The following is a 14,809-nucleotide window of genomic DNA, read 5'->3' as shown; positions in this document are numbered from 1 at the left end:
ACTCAGACTCCTAAGTCCTATGCGGATGCAACTAGTGGTCATTGGGGGAATAAGAGTGATGGTAAGAGTGGGCAGCATGGAAGTGCTAAAGATGAGAAAAGTGAGTTTGGTGGAAAAGGCACACCTGAGCATCGTGCTGGTGTGATTGCTTCAAATGCAGCTAAAGTGCAAAGGAGTCAGAAACAAAATGGTGGAAGTAAAGTGGGCCATGCTGGATCTAAGATGGAGGATGGTGGGCGGGGCCAGGAAGGGGGAAAAGATTTTCAGAGTTCTCCTATAGTTGATCTGGGCGAGGCCAAGGATGCAATGGAGACTGTGTCTGAAGGACAGGGCCTTGGTGGTGAATTGGCATATGCTAATGCAGGCGTATGTGTGGACCCTGTAGTGGGGGAGGGAGATGGGGAAGGAATGGAGTTTCAGGAGGTGGAGGAGGAGGAGGAGGATTCAGATAGGACACTCACCCCTGGGCAGAGGGATGGGGGGACTAGTAGTAGTGATGAAAGTGTTTTGGAGGATGGTGATGATGATGATAATGATGATGATGATGATGAGGAAGAGGAGGAGGAAATGGCTTCCTCGCTCAGTAAAAAGAGTAGAATGGAGGGGTGTTGGTCTGGTGGGCAGGGAGATCCTGTCTCTCCAAGGCCAGGTGTTTCTAACAGGGACTCGGATCCTGAGTCGCCTGATATACGTAGAAAAGTGGATGCTAGGAATATCCCTTTGTCTGAATCATGATGGAGAATGTATGGTGGAAAATAATTTTTTTTGCCATGATGAGTTTATGTGTTGCTTCCCTGAATGTGAGAGGGATCAGTTCTTCTATCAGGAGAGCAGGTATATTCGATTATATGGAGAGGGTGAATGCTGACATTATATGTCTACAAGAATGTGCAATTAAAGCATCACCGCATGCAAGTGAATGGAGAAGGGGGCAGTCTTTTTGGTCTCCTTGTACAGACAATAAAAATGAGGGGGTTGGCATACTATTGAAAAATGATAATTTAAAAGTATTGCAGTTTAAAATTATTATACCTGGAAGATGTTTGTTTTTGTTATTAGATTTCTTAGGTCACCGGGTAAGGGTTTTTAATATTTATGCCCCTGCGGACAAGAAAGCACGGGTGTCCTTTTTGGAGTCGGTAAAGTGGTTTCTGCCAGGTAGAGATTTTTCTATAATTGCAGGTGATTTTAATTGCATTAGATCTGCAAATGATCGTAAGAGCTCTGCGGAATTCAGGACGGATGTGACTTCTAATATGTTAAATCAAGTGGTGCAGGATTTACGCTACACGGATGTGGGTTTGATGGTTCGGCCGAATGAAAACAAGTTTACATTTGTGGCAGACAGTGGGCGTTGTAGTTCCCGGATCGATTATGTCTTTGTGTCTGAAGGGATTAAAGTTGCCAAATGTAATCATGTGACAAACACTTTTTCTGATCATAAGATGGTAATGGTGGATCTGTGTATTGTTGAGTCCCTTGCTTTTGGCAGGGGGCTCTGGAAGCTAAACGTAAGCCTGCTGGAAGAAGAGGAGGTGAGAAGTGGTTTTAAAACTGTGTTTACATCCTGTGTGTCTGAACAGCACCGTTTTAAAAATCTGCTGGAATGGTGGGATTGGGCTAAGGAGAAATTTGCATATTATTTTAAAGGGGTGTGTTTTAAAAGGGCAAAAGCAAAAAGAGATCAAGAGGAAGCAATAATTTCCAAGATGGAAGCGCTCTATAAGTTTAAAAGAGCTGGGATGGAGGTGGATAGTGAGATTGCTGATTTGAAAGAGGATTTTAAAAAAACATTAATTGAAAAAGGGAAATCTATTGTCTTTAAAGCAAAAATACAGCATATGGAAGAAGATGAGCAATGTACAAGATATTTTTTTAAGAAATGTTTTAAGCCTAAAGGGGTTTTTAAGTCTGTTGTTACTCCTGCAGGTGAGAAGTCTGGGGAGGAAATGATTAATGGTATTCATTCTTTTTATAAAACCCTTTTTTCGAATGACAGCAGAGCCAGTGATGCAGAAATCAATGATTATTGCAATATTTTGACTAATAATATTCCTGAGGAAAAAGTGTCTTTTCTAAGTGATGGGCTCAGAAAGGACGAAGTGAGGCGTGCTGTGGATGGACTGGCGAAAGGAAAGACGCCTGGCTGTGATGGGCTTCCTGTGGAATTTTATGTAGTATTTTGGGACATTTTAGATGTGGAATTTTATCGGGTGGTGGAATATGTTTTTACTCATGCGGTTCTGTCTGACTCTATGCGTAGAGGGATCGTCACTTTGATACATAAGAAGGGTGATGTGAGAGAAATTAAAAACTGGAGACCAATAACTTTGCTCAATTGTGATTACAAGATTATTTCCAAAATTGTGGCAAGTAGATTGAGTGAAGTAATAATGGACATGGTGGGTGAATACCAAGCATGTGCAGTGCCAGGTAGGAGAATATCGGACAACTTATTGCTTTTAAGGGACTTAATTTATTACGCTAATTCTAGCAAGAACCCCCTTCTTGTACAGTCAGTTGACCTGGAAAAAGCTTTTGATAAAGTTTCACACAGATTTTTATTTGCTGCACTTAGACACCTTGGGATCCCCATTAAATTATTGAACATTATTAAGTCTTTTTATTGTGGAGTTAGTAGTCAGATCTTAATTAATGGTCACGTGAGTTCTAGTTTTAGTATTCTATCTGGCGTTAGGCAAGGGTGCCCTTTATCACCAATTCTTTTTATTTGTGTGGTTGAAGCTCTTTTAAAAAGTGTGCAAGTCGATAAGTGTGTGGTTGGTGCCTTTGTCCCTGGAGGAATGGGGGGTCCTGTGAAATCATTAAGTTACATGGATGACATTGCTTTTATTTGTGGTTCGCAAGCTGAGCTTAATAGGATAAATCTTCATGTAAGAATTTTTTGCTGTGTGGCTGGAATGGCTGTAAACTGGAGTAAGTGTCAGTTTTGCAACTTTGGGAGGCAGGTGGATGTCAGTGTGGTGGGAGTAGAAAGAAAAGAAGAGGTAGAAGTCCTCGGTGTTATTTTTGAAAAGGAACTTAAAGGGAAGAAGAGCCTGAGGATCCTGGAAAATAAAATGGAACAGAAACTGAATTACTGGAAATTAAGGAACTTGTCTCTGAGAGGGAAGGTACTTATTGTGAAGTCAGTGATCCTTCCATTACTGCTATATACTGCTCTGATATTTCCACCTGCGGGTTTATGGACTAAGAGAGTTACAAGGAAACTGTTTACCTTTTTTGGGGGGTCAAAGATGGAGAAACTAAGGAGAGAAAAAGTGATGCTTTCTGTGGAAATGGGGGGCTGTGACTTTCCAAATATAGAAAGGTTTTTAAAGATGCACTATTTTTTGAATATTTATAGACTTTCTCAGAGCAAAAGTAAGGCTGCTGACATGTGCAGGTTTTTGGCAGGATGGCTGTTTCAGAAATGGAGCTGGTGTGAGAAGGATTTGAGGAAGCCGGTCGCGTTTGTGGTTCCGTTTTTTTATGTAGTACTTAAGTCCTTCTATGATCAAATTGGTTTAAGCTCCACAGATAGACCTGATAAAACAAAGATTGTTAAGAAATTAAAGGAGAGAGAATTTTTATGTGATGTGCCATCCTGCAATACTGCGCAATCAAGGCAAGTTTGGAAGCTGTTTTTTGCTATAGGGATCAGCAATCGGCAAAAGGATGTAACTTGGATGGCATTACAAGGATGTTTGCCAACACGAGCTTTTCTGAATGGGAGAGGGATAAGGGTTCAAGAATTTTGTCCAAGGGAGGGATGTAAGGATCCAGAGACAATACAGCACATTTTTTGGGACTGTTCTTATGCAAAAAAACTTTTTACCCTTTTATCCCGGTTTTTTATTGCTCTCGTTGGGTTCCATTGTTTTGATTTTAGAAGGATATTAACAGGTCAAGATTTTAATCATTTGGAAAGGAGACGGATGAGTTGGATTATTTTTGCCATATATAAGGAAGTTTTGTGGGATTCTCGGAACCTGGTTATTTTTAAAAAGGTGTGTCTTTCTCCATTGGACTGTAAGAACATTTTTCTTGCCAGGGTGTTTTATGTTTATCTATTAGATAAGAAGAGACTCGGGGAAACAACAGCAGAAACACTTTGGAAGTACTCCCAGTGGAACGATTACTGTAAGTAGGATTTTGATTATTTTTTGGTGATCGGGATTGTTTTTTTGTTTATGGGAGATTTTTCCATATGATGATCAGGAAACTTGTTAATTGAACGAGCAGATGATGCATAAGTTAATGAGAGTTCCAATCTGAGGAAAAAGGTTCTCCCAGGGTGAGGCTCATCCATTGCACTCCGGGTGTGCTGACCCCTGCGATTTCCCCAAATGCGGGAAACTCGACTGCATAATTTGTGGTAGTGGGGGACTGCGTTCGCGCTTTCCCCTGATTTCCTATGGTCAAAGACAGAACACTAAAGATGCTCTGCTGAGCCAAAGTGAGACTTTGGAGAAGCTCAAAGCAGGCAGATGTGGCCTTTGGCTCCCCCTTGTGGGGGAAGGATGCCACCTTCCCTGTGTCGTGTCGCTGCTTTCTTGGTTTGTTTGAGGTTGTTGCCTTTGCTTGACACTTTGGCCCTTTTTTGGCCCCCTGGCTGGTGGGGAATGATCACCTCATTTGCATCTCATTGACTTGGTGACGACATGGCTTGCTCTGCTTGTCTGCAGGGGCAGGCAGGCCCGCCCGCTCGCTCACGGGAGGGCACCTGCAGCATCCCCATCTCGCAGCCTTCGGGCTGGAGCTGGACCTGTGAGTGGGCCGCTGGTGCGCGGCTATCTGCTGCGGTTTGGGCCTCCTGCCCTTGAGCCTCCCTCCAGCGTGCATCCTCTTGAGCGGAGATGAGCGAGTCACGAGAGGGTGCCGGCCGGCAGCTGGAGCTCGAGCTGTCTACAGCATGTTCTCAGGCCAGCGCAGCAGCGTGAGGCTGCTGGGGCGGAGCCAACGCTCCTCTATGCAAATGACTCAGGCTGCTGCTGTGCATCTTGGGCGGCTTTGGACTTGAGCTCGGCCTGCCCTGGGGGGGGGCGGAGTGGGCGTCGGGAGCGACCGGCGCCTCCCACTCGAGGAGCCTCCGTGCGGTCTGTGCCGAACGCCACCCCCGCCCCCTCCCTTTCGGGCCCGAGACTCCGCGATGTTGGGGAGCTGCGTCGGAGGGGCGCTCGTCGGGCCGGCGGGCCCCAACTCATACTTACCTGGCAGGGGAGATACCATGATCACTAAGGTGGTTCTCCCAGGGTGAGGCTCATCCATTGCACTCCGGGTGTGCTGACCCCTGCGATTTCCCCAAATGCGGGAAACTCGACTGCATAATTTGTGGTAGTGGGGGACTGCGTTCGCGCTTTCCCCTGATTTCCTATGGTCAAAGACAGAACACTAAAGATGCTCTGCTGAGCCAAAGTGAGACTTTGGAGAAGCTCAAAGCAGGCAGATGTGGCCTTTGGCTCCCCCTTGTGGGGGAAGGATGCCACCTTCCCTGTGTCGTGTCGCTGCTTTCTTGGTTTGTTTGAGGTTGTTGCCTTTGCTTGACACTTTGGCCCTTTTTTGGCCCCCTGGCTGGTGGGGAATGATCACCTCATTTGCATCTCATTGACTTGGTGACGACATGGCTTGCTCTGCTTGTCTGCAGGGGCAGGCAGGCCCGCCCGCTCGCTCACGGGAGGGCACCTGCAGCATCCCCATCTCGCAGCCTTCGGGCTGGAGCTGGACCTGTGAGTGGGCCGCTGGTGCGCGGCTATCTGCTGCGGTTTGGGCCTCCTGCCCTTGAGCCTCCCTCCAGCGTGCATCCTCTTGAGCGGAGATGAGCGAGTCACGAGAGGGTGCCGGCCGGCAGCTGGAGCTCGAGCTGTCTACAGCATGTTCTCAGGCCAGCGCAGCAGCGTGAGGCTGCTGGGGCGGAGCCAACGCTCCTCTATGCAAATGACTCAGGCTGCTGCTGTGCATCTTGGGCGGCTTTGGACTTGAGCTCGGCCTGCCCTGGGGGGGGGCGGAGTGGGCGTCGGGAGCGACCGGCGCCTCCCACTCGAGGAGCCTCCGTGCGGTCTGTGCCGAACGCCACCCCCGCCCCCTCCCTTTCGGGCCCGAGACTCCGCGATGTTGGGGAGCTGCGTCGGAGGGGCGCTCGTCGGGCCGGCGGGCCCCAACTCATACTTACCTGGCAGGGGAGATACCATGATCACTAAGGTGGTTCTCCCAGGGTGAGGCTCATCCATTGCACTCCGGGTGTGCTGACCCCTGCGATTTCCCCAAATGCGGGAAACTCGACTGCATAATTTGTGGTAGTGGGGGACTGCGTTCGCGCTTTCCCCTGATTTCCTATGGTCAAAGACAGAACACTAAAGATGCTCTGCTGAGCCAAAGTGAGACTTTGGAGAAGCTCAAAGCAGGCAGATGTGGCCTTTGGCTCCCCCTTGTGGGGGAAGGATGCCACCTTCCCTGTGTCGTGTCGCTGCTTTCTTGGTTTGTTTGAGGTTGTTGCCTTTGCTTGACACTTTGGCCCTTTTTTGGCCCCCTGGCTGGTGGGGAATGATCACCTCATTTGCATCTCATTGACTTGGTGACGACATGGCTTGCTCTGCTTGTCTGCAGGGGCAGGCAGGCCCGCCCGCTCGCTCACGGGAGGGCACCTGCAGCATCCCCATCTCGCAGCCTTCGGGCTGGAGCTGGACCTGTGAGTGGGCCGCTGGTGCGCGGCTATCTGCTGCGGTTTGGGCCTCCTGCCCTTGAGCCTCCCTCCAGCGTGCATCCTCTTGAGCGGAGATGAGCGAGTCACGAGAGGGTGCCGGCCGGCAGCTGGAGCTCGAGCTGTCTACAGCATGTTCTCAGGCCAGCGCAGCAGCGTGAGGCTGCTGGGGCGGAGCCAACGCTCCTCTATGCAAATGACTCAGGCTGCTGCTGTGCATCTTGGGCGGCTTTGGACTTGAGCTCGGCCTGCCCTGGGGGGGGCGGAGTGGGCGTCGGGAGCGACCGGCGCCTCCCACTCGAGGAGCCTCCGTGCGGTCTGTGCCGAACGCCACCCCCGCCCCCTCCCTTTCGGGCCCGAGACTCCGCGATGTTGGGGAGCTGCGTCGGAGGGGCGCTCGTCGGGCCGGCGGGCCCCAACTCATACTTACCTGGCAGGGGAGATACCATGATCACTAAGGTGGTTCTCCCAGGGTGAGGCTCATCCATTGCACTCCGGGTGTGCTGACCCCTGCGATTTCCCCAAATGCGGGAAACTCGACTGCATAATTTGTGGTAGTGGGGGACTGCGTTCGCGCTTTCCCCTGATTTCCTATGGTCAAAGACAGAACACTAAAGATGCTCTGCTGAGCCAAAGTGAGACTTTGGAGAAGCTCAAAGCAGGCAGATGTGGCCTTTGGCTCCCCCTTGTGGGGGAAGGATGCCACCTTCCCTGTGTCGTGTCGCTGCTTTCTTGGTTTGTTTGAGGTTGTTGCCTTTGCTTGACACTTTGGCCCTTTTTTGGCCCCCTGGCTGGTGGGGAATGATCACCTCATTTGCATCTCATTGACTTGGTGACGACATGGCTTGCTCTGCTTGTCTGCAGGGGCAGGCAGGCCCGCCCGCTCGCTCACGGGAGGGCACCTGCAGCATCCCCATCTCGCAGCCTTCGGGCTGGAGCTGGACCTGTGAGTGGGCCGCTGGTGCGCGGCTATCTGCTGCGGTTTGGGCCTCCTGCCCTTGAGCCTCCCTCCAGCGTGCATCCTCTTGAGCGGAGATGAGCGAGTCACGAGAGGGTGCCGGCCGGCAGCTGGAGCTCGAGCTGTCTACAGCATGTTCTCAGGCCAGCGCAGCAGCGTGAGGCTGCTGGGGCGGAGCCAACGCTCCTCTATGCAAATGACTCAGGCTGCTGCTGTGCATCTTGGGCGGCTTTGGACTTGAGCTCGGCCTGCCCTGGGGGGGGGCGGAGTGGGCGTCGGGAGCGACCGGCGCCTCCCACTCGAGGAGCCTCCGTGCGGTCTGTGCCGAACGCCACCCCCGCCCCCTCCCTTTCGGGCCCGAGACTCCGCGATGTTGGGGAGCTGCGTCGGAGGGGCGCTCGTCGGGCCGGCGGGCCCCAACTCATACTTACCTGGCAGGGGAGATACCATGATCACTAAGGTGGTTCTCCCAGGGTGAGGCTCATCCATTGCACTCCGGGTGTGCTGACCCCTGCGATTTCCCCAAATGCGGGAAACTCGACTGCATAATTTGTGGTAGTGGGGGACTGCGTTCGCGCTTTCCCCTGATTTCCTATGGTCAAAGACAGAACACTAAAGATGCTCTGCTGAGCCAAAGTGAGACTTTGGAGAAGCTCAAAGCAGGCAGATGTGGCCTTTGGCTCCCCCTTGTGGGGGAAGGATGCCACCTTCCCTGTGTCGTGTCGCTGCTTTCTTGGTTTGTTTGAGGTTGTTGCCTTTGCTTGACACTTTGGCCCTTTTTTGGCCCCCTGGCTGGTGGGGAATGATCACCTCATTTGCATCTCATTGACTTGGTGACGACATGGCTTGCTCTGCTTGTCTGCAGGGGCAGGCAGGCCCGCCCGCTCGCTCACGGGAGGGCACCTGCAGCATCCCCATCTCGCAGCCTTCGGGCTGGAGCTGGACCTGTGAGTGGGCCGCTGGTGCGCGGCTATCTGCTGCGGTTTGGGCCTCCTGCCCTTGAGCCTCCCTCCAGCGTGCATCCTCTTGAGCGGAGATGAGCGAGTCACGAGAGGGTGCCGGCCGGCAGCTGGAGCTCGAGCTGTCTACAGCATGTTCTCAGGCCAGCGCAGCAGCGTGAGGCTGCTGGGGCGGAGCCAACGCTCCTCTATGCAAATGACTCAGGCTGCTGCTGTGCATCTTGGGCGGCTTTGGACTTGAGCTCGGCCTGCCCTGGGGGGGGGCGGAGTGGGCGTCGGGAGCGACCGGCGCCTCCCACTCGAGGAGCCTCCGTGCGGTCTGTGCCGAACGCCACCCCCGCCCCCTCCCTTTCGGGCCCGAGACTCCGCGATGTTGGGGAGCTGCGTCGGAGGGGCGCTCGTCGGGCCGGCGGGCCCCAACTCATACTTACCTGGCAGGGGAGATACCATTCTCTCTGGGTGAGTATCGCTTCTCAGCCTTCTGACGGGCAGCAGTGGTGGGAGACTACTTCTGTTTCTTGTTGGTTGGCGGTTGCGATCGGGGTTCCCCTTGTGGGGCCCTGGTGTGCGATAGAGTGGCGACTGTGTTTATCTGCTACGAAAATGGTGGAGAAGGCACGTGGATTAGAGGACTCTGTCCGTCTACAAGTCCTGTCTGGACATGAGGAAGAAATTGGCCTGGACCAAATTTGTATGGATGTCTTGAAGAACATAAGAAGCCTTAAGGTAACAGATGTATTGGCACTGCAGGATTTTCAAAAGCAGGGAATTTATGATATCACGTTTGTTTCCTTGGGTATATGTCAGCAAGTCTACATGGAGCTGGTGCGGATGAAGGAGAAGAAAGAAGTGGAATGCCTGGAGTTTATTGTAGTGGAGCCCCTTTTTCAGCAGACTTACAAGTATGTTGTGGTACATATGTATAATCCCAAGGTTCCAGATGATAACGTAACCCATTTTTTGAGAAGATACTGCTATGAAGTTAAATTCCTGGGGAAGATGAAAAATAGGCATAACTATTATAATGGCAAAAGGAGATACTTGGTGAAATTAATCCCTGATGCAACAGCTATTGGGGGGGCTCTGAGCATTCCTGCACAATTTTCAATTGGGGGGGAGAGGGGCTTTTGTTTCTACACTGGACAAATTGAATATTGTAGAAAGTGTCATATGTACGGACATGTACAGAGAGAATGCCCGGTGCAAGGAATTGTTTGTAAGAATTGTGGGAAGCCTGGCCACATGGTGGATAGTTGCCCTGAGGCAAAGGTGTGTGATTTGTGTGGGTTGGAAGGTCACTTTGCCAGGAAATGTAGATTTTGGACTCAGACTCCTAAGTCCTATGCGGATGCAACTAGTGGTCATTGGGGGAATAAGAGTGATGGTAAGAGTGGGCAGCATGGAAGTGCTAAAGATGAGAAAAGTGAGTTTGGTGGAAAAGGCACACCTGAGCATCGTGCTGGTGTGATTGCTTCAAATGCAGCTAAAGTGCAAAGGAGTCAGAAACAAAATGGTGGAAGTAAAGTGGGCCATGCTGGATCTAAGATGGAGGATGGTGGGCGGGGCCAGGAAGGGGGAAAAGATTTTCAGAGTTCTCCTATAGTTGATCTGGGCGAGGCCAAGGATGCAATGGAGACTGTGTCTGAAGGACAGGGCCTTGGTGGTGAATTGGCATATGCTAATGCAGGCGTATGTGTGGACCCTGTAGTGGGGGAGGGAGATGGGGAAGGAATGGAGTTTCAGGAGGTGGAGGAGGAGGAGGAGGAGGATTCAGATAGGACACTCACCCCTGGGCAGAGGGATGGGGGGACTAGTAGTAGTGATGAAAGTGTTTTGGAGGATGGTGATGATGATGATAATGATGATGATGATGATGAGGAAGAGGAGGAGGAAATGGCTTCCTCGCTCAGTAAAAAGAGTAGAATGGAGGGGTGTTGGTCTGGTGGGCAGGGAGATCCTGTCTCTCCAAGGCCAGGTGTTTCTAACAGGGACTCGGATCCTGAGTCGCCTGATATACGTAGAAAAGTGGATGCTAGGAATATCCCTTTGTCTGAATCATGATGGAGAATGTATGGTGGAAAATAATTTTTTTTGCCATGATGAGTTTATGTGTTGCTTCCCTGAATGTGAGAGGGATCAGTTCTTCTATCAGGAGAGCAGGTATATTCGATTATATGGAGAGGGTGAATGCTGACATTATATGTCTACAAGAATGTGCAATTAAAGCATCACCGCATGCAAGTGAATGGAGAAGGGGGCAGTCTTTTTGGTCTCCTTGTACAGACAATAAAAATGAGGGGGTTGGCATACTATTGAAAAATGATAATTTAAAAGTATTGCAGTTTAAAATTATTATACCTGGAAGATGTTTGTTTTTGTTATTAGATTTCTTAGGTCACCGGGTAAGGGTTTTTAATATTTATGCCCCTGCGGACAAGAAAGCACGGGTGTCCTTTTTGGAGTCGGTAAAGTGGTTTCTGCCAGGTAGAGATTTTTCTATAATTGCAGGTGATTTTAATTGCATTAGATCTGCAAATGATCGTAAGAGCTCTGCGGAATTCAGGACGGATGTGACTTCTAATATGTTAAATCAAGTGGTGCAGGATTTACGCTACACGGATGTGGGTTTGATGGTTCGGCCAAATGAAAACAAGTTTACATTTGTGGCGGACAGTGGGCGTTGTAGTTCCCGGATCGATTATGTCTTTGTGTCTGAAGGGATTAAAGTTGCCAAATGTAATCATGTGACAAACACTTTTTCTGATCATAAGATGGTAATGGTGGATCTGTGTATTGTTGAGTCCCTTGCTTTTGGCAGGGGGCTCTGGAAGCTAAACGTAAGCCTGCTGGAAGAAGAGGAGGTGAGAAGTGGTTTTAAAACTGTGTTTACATCCTGTGTGTCTGAACAGCACCATTTTAAAAATCTGCTGGAATGGTGGGATTGGGCTAAGGAGAAATTTGCATATTATTTTAAAGGGGTGTGTTTTAAAAGGGCAAAAGCAAAAAGAGATCAAGAGGAAGCAATAATTTCCATGATGGAAGCGCTCTATAAGTTTAAAAGAGCTGGGATGGAGGTGGATAGTGAGATTGCTGATTTGAAAGAGGATTTTAAAAAAACATTAATTGAAAAAGGGAAATCTATTGTCTTTAAAGCAAAAATACAGCATATGGAAGAAGATGAGCAATGTACAAGATATTTTTTTAAGAAATGTTTTAAGCCTAAAGGGGTTTTTAAGTCTGTTTTTACTCCTGCAGGTGAGAAGTCTGGGGAGGAAATGATTAATGGTATTCATTCTTTTTATAAAACCCTTTTTTCGAATGACAGCAGAGCCAGTGATGCAGAAATCAATGATTATTGCAATATTTTGACTAATAATATTCCTGAGGGAAAAGTGTCTTTTCTAAGTGATGGGCTCAGAAAGGACGAAGTGAGGCGTGCTGTGGATGGACTGGCGAAAGGAAAGACGCCTGGCTGTGATGGCCTTCCTGTGGAATTTTATGTAGTATTTTGGGACATTTTAGGTGTGGAATTTTATCGGGTGGTGGAATATGTTTTTACTCATGCGGTTCTGTCTGACTCTATGCGTAGAGGGATCGTCACTTTGATACATAAGAAGGGTGATGTGAGAGAAATTAAAAACTGGAGACCAATAACTTTGCTCAATTGTGATTACAAGATTATTTCCAAAATTGTGGCAAGTAGATTGAGTGAAGTAATAATGGACATGGTGGGTGAATACCAAGCATGTGCAGTGCCAGGTAGGAGAATATCGGACAACTTATTGCTTTTAAGGGACTTAATTTATTACGCTAATTCTAGCAAGAACCCCCTTCTTGTACAGTCAGTTGACCTGGAAAAAGCTTTTGATAAAGTTTCACACAGATTTTTATTTGCTGCACTTAGACACCTTGGGATCCCCATTAAATTATTGAACATTATTAAGTCTTTTTATTGTGGAGTTAGTAGTCAGATCTTAATTAATGGTCACGTGAGTTCTAGTTTTAGTATTCTATCTGGCGTTAGGCAAGGGTGCCCTTTATCACCAATTCTTTTTATTTGTGTGGTTGAAGCTCTTTTAAAAAGTGTGCAAGTCGATAAGTGTGTGGTTGGTGCCTTTGTCCCTGGAGGAATGGGGGGTCCTGTGAAATCATTAAGTTACATGGATGACATTGCTTTTATTTGTGGTTCGCAAGCTGAGCTTAATAGGATAAATCTTCATGTAAGAATTTTTTGCTGTGTGGCTGGAATGGCTGTAAACTGGAGTAAGTGTCAGTTTTGCAACTTTGGGAGGCAGGTGGATGTCAGTGTGGTGGGAGTAGAAAGAAAAGAAGAGATAGAAGTCCTCGGTGTTATTTTTGAAAAGGAACTTAAAGGGAAGAAGAGCCTGAGGATCCTGGAAAATAAAATGGAACAGAAACTGAATTACTGGAAATTAAGGAACTTGTCTCTGAGAGGGAAGGTACTTATTGTGAAGTCAGTGATCCTTCCATTACTGCTATATACTGCTCTGATATTTCCACCTGCGGGTTTATGGACTAAGAGAGTTACAAGGAAACTGTTTACCTTTTTTTGGGGGTCAAAGATGGAGAAACTAAGGAGAGAAAAAGTGATGCTTTCTGTGGAAATGGGGGGCTGTGACTTTCCAAATATAGAAAGGTTTTTAAAGATGCACTATTTTTTGAATATTTATAGACTTTCTCAGAGCAAAAGTAAGGCTGCTGACATGTGCAGGTTTTTGGCAGGATGGCTGTTTCAGAAATGGAGCTGGTGTGAGAAGGATTTGAGGAAGCCGGTCGCGTTTGTGGTTCCGTTTTTTTATGTAGTACTTAAGTCCTTCTATGATCAAATTGGTTTAAGCTCCACAGAGAGACCTGATAAAACAAAGATTGTTAAGAAATTAAAGGAGAGAGAATTTTTATGTGATGTGCCATCCTGCAATACTGCGCAATCAAGGCAAGTTTGGAAGCTGTTTTTGCTATAGGGATCAGCAATCGGCAAAAGGATGTAACTTGGATGGCATTACAAGGATGTTTGCCAACACGAGCTTTTCTGAATGGGAGAGGGATAAGGGTTCAAGAATTTTGTCCAAGGGAGGGATGTAAGGATCCAGAGACAATACAGCACATTTTTTGGGACTGTTCTTATGCAAAAAAACTTTTTACCCTTTTATCCCGGTTTTTTATTGCTCTCGTTGGGTTCCATTGTTTTGATTTTAGAAGGATATTAACAGGTCAAGATTTTAATCATTTGGAAAGGAGACGGATGAGTTGGATTATTTTTGCCATATATAAGGAAGTTTTGTGGGATTCTCGGAACCTGGTTATTTTTAAAAAGGTGTGTCTCTCTCCATTGGACTGTAAGAACATTTTTCTTGCCAGGGTGTTTTATGTTTATCTATTAGATAAGAAGAGACTCGGGGAAACAACAGCAGAAACACTTTGGAAGTACTCTCAGTGGAACGATTACTGTAAGTAGGATTTTGATTATTTTTTGGTGATCGGGATTGTTTTTTTTGTTTATGGGAGATTTTTCCATATGATGATCAGGAAACTTGTTAATTGAACGAGCAGATGATGCATGAGTTAATGAGAGTTCCAATCTGAGGAAAAAGGTTCTCCCAGGGTGAGGCTCATCCATTGCACTCCGGGTGTGCTGACCCCTGCGATTTCCCCAAATGCGGGAAACTCGACTGCATAATTTGTGGTAGTGGGGGACTGCGTTCGCGCTTTCCCCTGATTTCCTATGGTCAAAGACAGAACACTAAAGATGCTCTGCTGAGCCAAAGTGAGACTTTGGAGAAGCTCAAAGCAGGCAGATGTGGCCTTTGGCTCCCCCTTGTGGGGGAAGGATGCCACCTTCCCTGTGTCGTGTCGCTGCTTTCTTGGTTTGTTTGAGGTTGTTGCCTTTGCTTGACACTTTGGCCCTTTTTTGGCCCCCTGGCTGGTGGGGAATGATCACCTCATTTGCATCTCATTGACTTGGTGACGACATGGCTTGCTCTGCTTGTCTGCAGGGGCAGGCAGGCCCGCCCGCTCGCTCACGGGAGGGCACCTGCAGCATCCCCATCTCGCAGCCTTCGGGCTGGAGCTGGACCTGTGAGTGGGCCGCTGGTGCGCGGCTATCTGCTGCGGTTTGGGCCTCCTGCCCTTGAGCCTCCCTCCAGCGTGCATCCTCTTGAGCGGAGATGAGCG

The 14,809-nt window shown here is 48.4% G+C and overlaps 4 non-coding genes and 2 pseudogenes across 4 annotated transcripts; all 6 read left to right on the top strand.

The window, feature by feature from the left end:
* The first annotated feature begins 4,230 nt into the window (after nt 1-4,230).
* On the top strand, nt 4,231-4,410 carry LOC143801309 (U1 spliceosomal RNA; annotated as a pseudogene).
* A 795-nt stretch (nt 4,411-5,205) lies between these two features.
* Nucleotides 5,206-5,369, top strand: LOC143800887 (U1 spliceosomal RNA). Its single transcript, XR_013220562.1, has one exon. It is a non-coding gene; the product is annotated as a U1 spliceosomal RNA (small nuclear RNA).
* Nucleotides 5,370-6,164: 795 nt separating this feature from the next.
* On the top strand, nt 6,165-6,328 carry LOC143800886 (U1 spliceosomal RNA). Its single transcript, XR_013220561.1, has one exon. It is a non-coding gene; the product is annotated as a U1 spliceosomal RNA (small nuclear RNA).
* Nucleotides 6,329-7,122: 794 nt separating this feature from the next.
* On the top strand, nt 7,123-7,286 carry LOC143800884 (U1 spliceosomal RNA). The gene has a single exon (XR_013220560.1). It is a non-coding gene; the product is annotated as a U1 spliceosomal RNA (small nuclear RNA).
* A 795-nt stretch (nt 7,287-8,081) lies between these two features.
* On the top strand, nt 8,082-8,245 carry LOC143800883 (U1 spliceosomal RNA). Its single transcript, XR_013220559.1, has one exon. It is a non-coding gene; the product is annotated as a U1 spliceosomal RNA (small nuclear RNA).
* Nucleotides 8,246-14,173: 5,928 nt separating this feature from the next.
* On the top strand, nt 14,174-14,353 carry LOC143801304 (U1 spliceosomal RNA; annotated as a pseudogene).
* Nucleotides 14,354-14,809: the final 456 nt, after the last annotated feature.

The sequence above is a fragment of the Ranitomeya variabilis genome, chromosome 1, assembly GCF_051348905.1.
Source record: "Ranitomeya variabilis isolate aRanVar5 chromosome 1, aRanVar5.hap1, whole genome shotgun sequence".
Classification (NCBI taxonomy): domain Eukaryota; kingdom Metazoa; phylum Chordata; class Amphibia; order Anura; family Dendrobatidae; genus Ranitomeya; species Ranitomeya variabilis.
The sequence above is the reverse complement of the archived record's forward strand: the minus strand, read 5'-3'. Positions and strand labels throughout refer to the sequence as shown.